Source organism: Callorhinchus milii, unplaced genomic scaffold (assembly GCF_018977255.1).
Source record: "Callorhinchus milii isolate IMCB2004 unplaced genomic scaffold, IMCB_Cmil_1.0 Scaffold5, whole genome shotgun sequence".
Classification (NCBI taxonomy): domain Eukaryota; kingdom Metazoa; phylum Chordata; class Chondrichthyes; order Chimaeriformes; family Callorhinchidae; genus Callorhinchus; species Callorhinchus milii.
In genome coordinates, this window is record NW_024704746.1 from 2604312 (window position 1) to 2613727 (window position 9416).

Below are 9416 nucleotides of genomic sequence, written 5' to 3' on the forward strand. Positions count from 1 at the left end.
ATGAGCTTCAGCTGCGCCGACATCGCTCCCCTCTCACTATCAGCCGCGAGAAGCAGGAAAGATAATTAAATCAGGGAAAAGAGCCCCAAATGGCCTGAGTCAGAGAGAACGCATCTCCACAGCAAAGGATCCCAGACAGAAAGCCATCCTCCGTCTCAATCTGACAAGCTTTGGGGTGGGGGGAGGGGTGGTGTATTTACTATAAAATAATAATCCCTGCATTTGATACAGCGCCTTATCGCGTCTTCGAGACGTCTCAAAGCGCTTCACGGGATACACTGTAAAGTGTAGTGACTGTGTATTTTGTGGACGAAACGCGACAGCCCATTACACACGGCGACGTCCCACAAACAGTCGTGGAGTGAGTAACCAAATTATTATCATTATTATTATTTTTTGGGAGCATTTATTACCCCCGGAAAGCGATCCGCCGAACGACTAACGACCACATATATGTATATATGATGTGAACTCAGCCCCATACAACGAATGAATGTGTACAGGGCGTTCACAAAGTCCTGTTACCAGCCCCATGTTTTTTTTTACACAGTGCACTGACCAACAACTGAAACGTGTGGAAGAATGATGATGGTTGTATTTAGAAGTACTTAGTTGTATTCAGTACAAGTGTTTAACTGTGTATAGACGTCCAGGGGATGAGTGTGTGTGAGACATCTCGTTCGCTGTATGGAATAAAATTGTCCTTATCTCTGGGATTTTCATGTGTAGGTGGGATGCATGGAACACAAGAGCCAAAATACTGCAGATCCTGAAAATCACAGAGTCATAGAAATATACGGCACAGATGGAGGCCATTCGGCCATCGTATCTGTGCCGGCTTTTTGAAAAGAACTATCCACTCCCCCGCTCTCTTCTCATAGCCCTGCAAACTTGTCCTCCCCAAATAATTATCTACTTTCCTCTTGAAAGTTGTTATGGAATCGGCTTCCTCCGCCCTGTCAGGCAGTGCATTCCAGATCCCAACAACTCGCTGTGGGAAAAATCTGAAATAAACACAGAAGCGACTGGGCACACGCAGCAGGTCAGGCAGCATCTATGGAGAGAGGAAAATGAGTTAACGTTTCAGGTCGATGATTGGGCGAAAGGTCATCAGCGTGTTCTCAGCGACTTCTGCATGGAACACTGTTGGGTTTGGAAAGGCTTTAAGCGCAGCAATGGGTTGATTGCCAGTTATGTGTCAGACACCCCGGCTGAACAGAAACTCTTTGAAGGCGAGAAGGTTTTCTTGCTGACACAGCGCTGCTATGTTGCACTCGCTCATTCCTTTACGTTCCCTTCGTTCAAAAATCTCCTCCTTCTGATAGCCATCCAATATCCCTTCCTGGGCTCTTTGCTGCCCCTGGAGTCCAGATCACACCTCAAGATCACAGATTAGTTCAGATGAGGAAGCCCCTTCGGTCCATCTGACCTCATCCCTCCAGCCCCTCACCCAAGGAACTCCTTGTCTCAAACCCTCCCCCAAATGCCCCTGTTTTATCCATCTTTAAATCCCATTTGAAGACCTACCCCTTCGACCGATGGTCACTTCCTCCTTCTCCCTTCCTCCTCACTCAGCATCCGACCTCGGCACGGTGACGGACAGCATTCCGCCGCACTATCCTGCATGAGGGCCACTGTGTAAGTTCAGGTTGGCTGTGGTTGTATCCTCCTGTGGGGGTGGGGAGGGAAGCGGGGGTCTGCTGGGAGCTGAATTAGTTCCAAGGTGACATGTTTGGCAACGGGGTGTCAGAATCGAGCCAGCCCTCTTGTGGCCCTCTCTAGTCCGGTTCCTGAGCCAGGCTGATGGCAGCACAGCCCAGCACATCGGCAGGACTTGGAGAGGGTAGACTTGGACAAGCAAAGGGGAAAGCTTACCAGCGCTTTCAATGACAAGCTACGTGTTTCTAGTTGGTGAGATTCCAGGAGTTACCCCAACGCACACTCTGGGGTCCCCCCCCCAAGCCTTGCCTCTTGTCAGGAGTCCTGTAGCTCAGTGGTTAGAGCGCTCGCCTCACAAGCGAGAGACCTGGATTTGATTCCCGGCCAGGGTGAAACCTTGGGCAAGTTTCCTTACTCCACACGCCTGTTAATAACCCCTCAAGAAAAGAAAACAATAATAAATTGGTCACTTCAATCCATGACTGTTTGTGGGGACGTCGCTGTATGCAATTGGTTGCCGCGTTTCTCCCACAAAATACACAGTCACTCACTCCACTTTACAGTGTATCCTGGGAAGCGCTTTGAGACGTCGCGAAGACGTGATGAACCGCTAAATCAAATGCAAGGATTATTATTGTTTTAGTATAACCCGTGCCTATTTCTCAGTGGAATTAGGTAAAGCAGGATGTGTCTCTCAAAATACAGAGGAAAACCACTCTGCAGTGTATCCTGTGAAGCGCTTTGAGACATCTCGCCGACTCCAATAAGGCGCTGCATCAAATGCACGGGGAGCCTCTCTCAGTTAATGTGTGTTGTGCTGTAGAGAGGGTGATGACCTGCAGAAGGAGCTCTTGAACACCAGCCTCCAGTGAGAACACAAATCATTGCTAACATTGCTAACGCAGAATGGAGGGAGGCGGGGGGGGGGGGGGTGGGGGGAGTGGAGAGAGAGCGAGTGAGAGAGAGAGAGGAGAGAGAGAACTCCTCAAACACCAATGCTTCACTTGCAGCGACAGAAGGTCCAGCCTGTCCCTTCAGCGGTTGATACCGAGCAGAGTGTGAGTTGCCTTTGTCACTTGCCTCCTCTCTGCAGAGAGAAGCGAGGCTATTGTCTTGACCAGCCGGGTGTCTGGACGCGTGCGGAGACCCATCACCGTGCTTGAGAGTCTGTGTAAACGCCCACCTGTTGGGAGCCACTGAGCGCAAGAGGACGGGGGTGGGGTTGCGGAGGGGATAGAGACTTGATTCCCGAGACACATGCTCTGCGCTTGGGGGAGTGGGGCGGGCGGTTAGGTGATGACCGGGAATAACCCACAGTAACTGACCGCCAGCGCGTTGGTCGGTGGTGGTGTTTGCCAGAGAACGTCCCTGGGGGTGTGATTGCCGTGTGTGACGGTGATGGTGTGCGTTGGGGGCAGACGCTATCCAGGCGGCTTTGACGTGAGCGTGGAGTTGCGTCCGGGTGGGTGGGGGGCGGGGGGAGCCGGATTGCCACCGTGTTCGAACTCCCCGCTGTCTCTTTGCAATAGCTCCGCAGGAACACATTTAAAGTCCACCCGACCGGGAGCGAGGGATGCTTAGCTCTGACCCGCAGTGGCCAGGCTCGTTCTCGGGATGTTCCTGCGCAAACCCCTCTCCCCCTCGCCTCCCTCCTTTCCCCCCCCCCCACCACCCATCTCCCCCCCTCCCCCTCTGTCTCCCCATGTATTGCACTCACGCTTCGAAACGTTGAGCTTCACTGGAAGCTGTTTGCATTTTGATCAGCGCCCGAGGGGAAGAGACAAAGCATCAGTGTTTGAAGGCACACAAGCTCATAGGGTCAATTATATTTACTGGGAGACTGTCATACAACACAGCCTGAGCGTTCAGCAGCCATGATTGGGAGACCCATTGGCCTTAACTGCCTCCTAATGAGTTTGGCTTTCAGTGAATCCCAGGCTTTCATTTGCTCTCGCTCTCTCACTCGCTCACACTCTCGCTGGTGCTTTCTCTCTCTCTCTCTCGCGTTCTCTCCTCTCTTTCTCTCTCTCTCTCTCTTGTTCTCTCTCCTCTCTTTCTCTCTCTTTCGTTCTCTCCTACCTCTCTCTCTCTCTTTTGTTTTCTCCCTCTTTCTCTTGTTCTCTCTTACTCTCTTGTTCTTCGTCCCCTTCTCGTCGCCTCCTTCAAGGCTGCCTCAAGACTTTCCTCTTTGCCCGTGTCTTCGGCCACACTCCCAACCCCCCCCCCACCCACCCACCCATCTTGCCCTCCAACCCCTCCTGATTACAATCCCTAGCTCCCTTAACTGTCCAGGGCCTGGGAAGTCCTTCCAACATGAAAGCTATTTAAATGCAATTTTGTTGTTGTTGTTGTTCTCTCTCTGTCTTGTTCTCTCTCTGGCTGTCCGTCTTTTTCGCGCTCTCGCTCTCTCTTGCTCTCTTTCTCTTGCTAGCTTTCTCTCTCTTTCTCTCTCTCTCTCGTGCTCTCGCTCTCTGTGGTTTGATCCTGAACTCTGAACGGATGCTTCATTCATCACTCGGGCCCGAACTGCTCCTGAGAAAGAGAAAGAGTGGCAAGTGAGCTCAGTGAGCAAGCGGCCCAGCTCCACTCACCATGATGGAAGCAACCCCGCAGCCTCCAAGCCCCAGCCCCCCAACCCCCAGCCCCCCCCAAATCCCCAACATTTTACCCCCAACCCAATCCGCCATTCAACTAACAAGCGGGTTCCTACCTACCTCTCGGTAAACCGTGGCGTGTGGAGTAAGGAAACTTGCCTAAGGTTTCGTCCTGCCCGGGAATCGAACCCGGGTCCTCTCTCTCGCTTGTGAGGCGAGTGCTCTAACCACTGAGCTACAGGTTGACATCGGGAGAGAGAGCGTATGTGTGTGGGGGTGTGGGGGTGGGGGGTGGGTGGGGGTGGGTGGGTGATTGTTAACTTGTGCTGATTTCCAGTGGATTTCTGAATGAAGCAAAGAGGACATGTGCCGGGCTGCCGCGGGCTACTCTGCTCTGCCTTGGGTGGGGAGGAATCTCGGGTGGGGGTACGTGGTGGGGGTGGGGGCTTGGGTGGGTGTCTGTGTCGCACTGTGAAGGAGTTTCCCCACTCAAATTTCTCATTCAGTTCTCCCGTTAGAAATGGAGCATTCTAAAAAATAATATTGAATTTGCCCAACTCTCTCTCTCTCTCTCTCTCTCTCTCTCGCGCTCTCTCTTTCCCTCTCTCTCACTCAACGCTTCACAGCATTTTACTGTAAAGTTAAGTGACTGTCCGTCTGCCGGTGAACTCAACAACGAAGTCCGCCCAAAACAGCCGTGACGTCTACGATCGATTTTATCTGGGGTGGGGTGAGGGAGTGGGGTGAGGGAGTGGGGTGGTGAGGAGGGCTGGGGGTGGTCAGCCAGGACACTGGAGAGGGAGAGAAATTCCCTTTCCTTTAACAGCCACAGGCGATCTTTAACGTCCACCTGAACTACCATTTAACAAAGCCGATACAAGGCTGAGTGGTTTGACCTATATGAACAGAGACTGAAGGAATTGGCCTTATGTTCACTGGAACAGCGATGGTTGAGAGGAGACCTGATCGAGGTCTTTATGATGCCGAGGGGTATTGACAAAATAGGTCGGAGAAATTATTTCCACTGGTCGGTGAGTCAGTGACTGGAGGGCAGCCATTTGAAGATTGTTAGCAAGGCGCAAAGGAGAGATACGAAGGGTTTTTTGTGTGAAATGCGGATTATAATTACCGTAGTAATAAATGATCCAGGAACAAGGCATTAACCATATTAGGTTTTAAGAAGGAACAAGATAGAGTAAAGGACTGGTGTCCTGTAGAGAGGACCCGGGTTCGATTCCCAGATGAGATAAAATCTTAGGTGAGTTTCCTTACCCCACACCCCTCTGTTTACCTACTGGTAATTAGGAACCCGGTCAATTGGCGGATCGCTTTCTGGGCGTAATAGTCCCCTCAAAAAAAATTATAATGATTCAAATTTGGTCACTCGATCCACAACTGTTTGCGGGACACTGCTGTGCGCAATTGGCTGCCGCTTTTCGCCCCCGAACGATACAGTCACTACACTTTGCAGTATATTCTGTGAAGCGAGCCGGAAATAAAGTAATGACTAGTTTTAACGTGAGTTGATTTTTGCTGGGAGAGGGCAAGAAATGAGGGAGAGAGAGAGATGAAGACAGAGGAGGTGGGGTGAGAGGGAGATAGAGGGGGAGGAAGGGAGGGAGAGAGAAGAAAGGGACGATTGTGAGTGGTTGTGTAAACACTGTGGGTCACTGTGGAAAGTTTTTGTTTATGACTAGAAAGACATACTGTCATCACAAAGGCTCCTTTTCCACCAGAACAGTCATCTAAGCCTCTGTGGAACACCGAGGGATTCCCCAGCTCTACTGCCAGATTCCCAGGCCGATGGGTGATTTTTTTTCTCACCTGTTCTTTATTTTAAAACCATGGAGTCCTGAGGCTCAGTGGTTAGAGCACTCGCCTCTCAAGTGAGAGGACCCGGGTTCGATTCCCGGGCAGCGCCAAACCTTCGGCAAGTCTCCTCACTCCACACGCCTCGGTTTACGCAGCAGTGAGGAGGAACCCGGTTGTTAGTCGATTGGTGGATCGCTTTTCCGGGGGTAATAATCCCTTCAAAACAAAATTGGTTCACTCAATCCACGACTGTTTATGGGGACGCTGCTGTGCGCAATTGGCTGCTGTGTTTTGCCCATAAAATATACAGTCTTTACAGTATATTCTGTGAAGGTGGTGGTGGGGGGGGGGGGGGGGAGAACAGCAGAGAGCAGGAAGTCTGGCCATTATGTGCTGTACAGCGCTCCTCAATGAGTTGGATGATGTGAACAGATTATCCCAGCAGGAGCACAGTTCCTTTCTATTGAAACCCCTTGAAGGAGAAAAATAAACTATTGAAGTTTTGCAATTCCCCAGGATACAGTGCCCAGTGTCATGACAACCCATTCCAGCTTCCTCACCACCCCCCCTCCTCTCCCCCTCACCCCTGCCCCCCAGGGACGAGAGATGGGGTGGGAGGATGCATTCAATGAGACCTGTCGCTCAAAGCTAATCGCCAAGGATTGAAATGTGTTCACTCCCCATGAATTCCACCCCCTTAACCTCTGGAACTCCATCCCTCCATTTCCCCCCATCCTTCCCTCTGTCTCGCTCTCCCTCTCTCCGTTCCTCGGTCTGTAGGGTTCTCCCCCCACCCCTCTCCCCTCCTCTATCCCTGGGTCTCACACTCCCTCCCTATAGCCTCTGTCTCGACCCCCTCTTTATCAGTGTGTAAATCCTCGCCTCTGTGACCATATCCCTACAGGTCCCTGTGTGATACGTGACCCACACCCCAGTGAGACTTGCTCTGTAGTTACCCATCCCCCTTTAGATACTGTCGTGGACCTGGCTTGACTTCAAAGATCATTAGCGCCCACACCCCTCCACTCCTCCGACCCCCACCCCCAACACAAGCCTTGACTCTCGCCAACCTGCACCTAATACTCTCTGGAATTTGGGTGTGTCCCTGTGGCGAGAGAGAGAGAGAGAGAGAGAGAGAGAGAGCGCGTGCTCACTACCTGCAGAGGTGGGGTAACCCCCACTAATAGGTGACATACCTTTGCGTTGCTCTCAGTCTGGTTTTGGAGGCCGTTTAAAGACGGCGCTGGGTTTGCAGCTGATTACAGAGGAACCCCGGGAAACATTCTCCACACTGGGAGATCCAAGTGATGTGATGTGAGCTTTCATCCCTCTCTGTCTTGTGGAGGCCGTGACCTTTCTTTCCATCTTAATCAGCCAGGTAGCTCGTCCTGTTGAAATCGGAGCGGGGGTGTGGCGGGGGTCGTTTGGGGCTTGGTGGGGTGGGGGGGGAGAGCGTGGAGAGAGGGGAGTGTTGGGGGAGGGCAGCGAGGGAAACTCCACAGGTTAAAAAGGACAAGAAGTGCGTTCAAAAGCTCTGAGTGAGGTCGGAGTACTGAGACACTGACCTGCTCCGTCTCTCTCTGGGGTAACTTGGCTGATGTGCGGAGAGCGATCTGCGCGAAGTTGGCGAGAGATTCTCTTCCACAGGACGCGAGGGGGTGTAAATCTTGGCCCCTCCAAGGGCCCACCGCTCACCGAGAATCCAGGGCAGCAACGGCAGACGCCAATCATCTGGCTTCTTAATAATAATAATCCTTGCATTTGATACGGTGCCTTATCACGTCTTCGAGACGTCTCAAAGCACTTCACATACACTGTAGAGTGGATTGACTGCGTATTTTGCGGGCGAAACGCGGCAGCCAATTGCTCACGGCAGCGCCCCACAAACAGCCGTGGAATGAGCCACCAAATTATTTATTCAAATAATAATATTTCCTGCGTTTGATTCAGCGCCTTATCACTCCCCGGTTGAGACATCCCAAAAGTGCTTCGCCGGATATTACTGAAGAGTGTAGTGACTGCGAGACTTGTAGATGAATGTGGCAAACCGCCTTTGCCCGCAGCGAAGTCCCCACAAACGGCCGTGAAGTGAGTGAGCCAGCGCCGGAGAGTCAACCTAGACTGGGCGATATGGTAAAAAGGATGACAGTAAATAATTCACAGCCTCACGGGCGCTGACACTGACGGGTGTTACCAGACACTGCGATTGCCTTCTCCATCCCACCGGCGCTGTGATTGTCAATGTGATTCTCGGGCGGTGGACCTCGGGTGGCGTAACCTGAAGCGAAGGCCCAATCTATTTGCAGNAAAAAAAGGTTATTTTCTTGTCCTTTTGGTGAACAAACGCAAAGTGTCTCATTAAAAGCGTCACGGGTTAAAGGCCCTCCAGAGAACGGGGCTCACTGTCCTCGCGGAAGGGAAGGGGTGATTTTGGCCCACAAAATATTTACGGCGTATCCTGCGAAGCGCTTTGAGACGTCGCAACTGTGTGGTCCGGATACGCAACCGTATCGAGCGCGAGGCTTGCTATTATTCTATCACACGCCATGACGCTCCCAGAACTTTCTCTCCTCGTCCCAAACACCTCCACGTCATAAAATACTACTAATAATAATCCGTGCGTTCGATGCAGTGTCTCATCGCGCCCGAAAGCGCTTCACGAAATATACTGCAAAGTGTGGCGACTGTGTATTTTTGCGGGCGAAACGCGGCAGCCGATTGCACACAGGCAGCGTCCCACACGCTGTCGTGGGTTGAGCGACCAAATTATTATTATTATTATTATTATGCCTTACACCAGGTTCCCGTAACCCCCACCGCCACCCACCCCCACTGCTCGCCCACGCTTTTTGGAGAGCGGGACGTGACGTGCGAGTCAGCGAGAGGGGAGTGGCGGGGCGTTCGGAGGAGGCAAGGGCTGTAGTGGGGTATAATAGGCGGCGGAGGGGGGGAATGAGTTGGGGGACAGTTTGGGCCGAGTGAACTGTTTCCGTGCTGTCACGGTCTGCGTGTGATTTGGGTGTAAATGTTCCTTCGCTCACACCCTGTGGGTTTCCCGGGCGGGGAAACTTTTACTCTTATTGGTTTGTGATGGAATCCGCTGGTTTTAGTGTCTGGAGTGTGACGGTATATATAATCGAGCTGTGTGTCTCTCTCTCTCTTGCTCTTTTTTTCTCCCTGTGTGTGTGGGCGTGTGTGCGTCCATGTCCGTCTGCCTATCTCTCTGTGTATCCGTCTGTCTGTCTGTCTCTCTCTTTCTGTGTGTGTGTGTGTCCGTCTTCCTGTGTGCGTGTGAGTATTTGTCTCTGTGTGTGTGTGTGTGAGTGTCTGTCTGTCTGTCTGTCTGTCTGT

At 52.0% G+C, this 9416-nt stretch overlaps 1 protein-coding gene across 3 annotated transcripts in view; it reads left to right on the forward strand.

Moving 5' to 3' along the window:
- The window catches only part of dab1a (DAB adaptor protein 1a), a 98006-nt gene that overhangs the window by 49362 nt on the left and 39228 nt on the right, over nt 1-9416 (forward strand). The window contains exon 1 of one of the 3 annotated variants that reach the window (XM_042335036.1): nt 2601-2717. The exons of the other annotated variants lie outside the window; for them this stretch is intronic. The gene's annotated coding sequence lies outside the window, so the exon portion shown is untranslated. Of the gene's footprint in view, nt 1-2600; nt 2718-9416 lie in introns of those variants that run through there. 3 annotated transcript variants of the gene reach the window in all.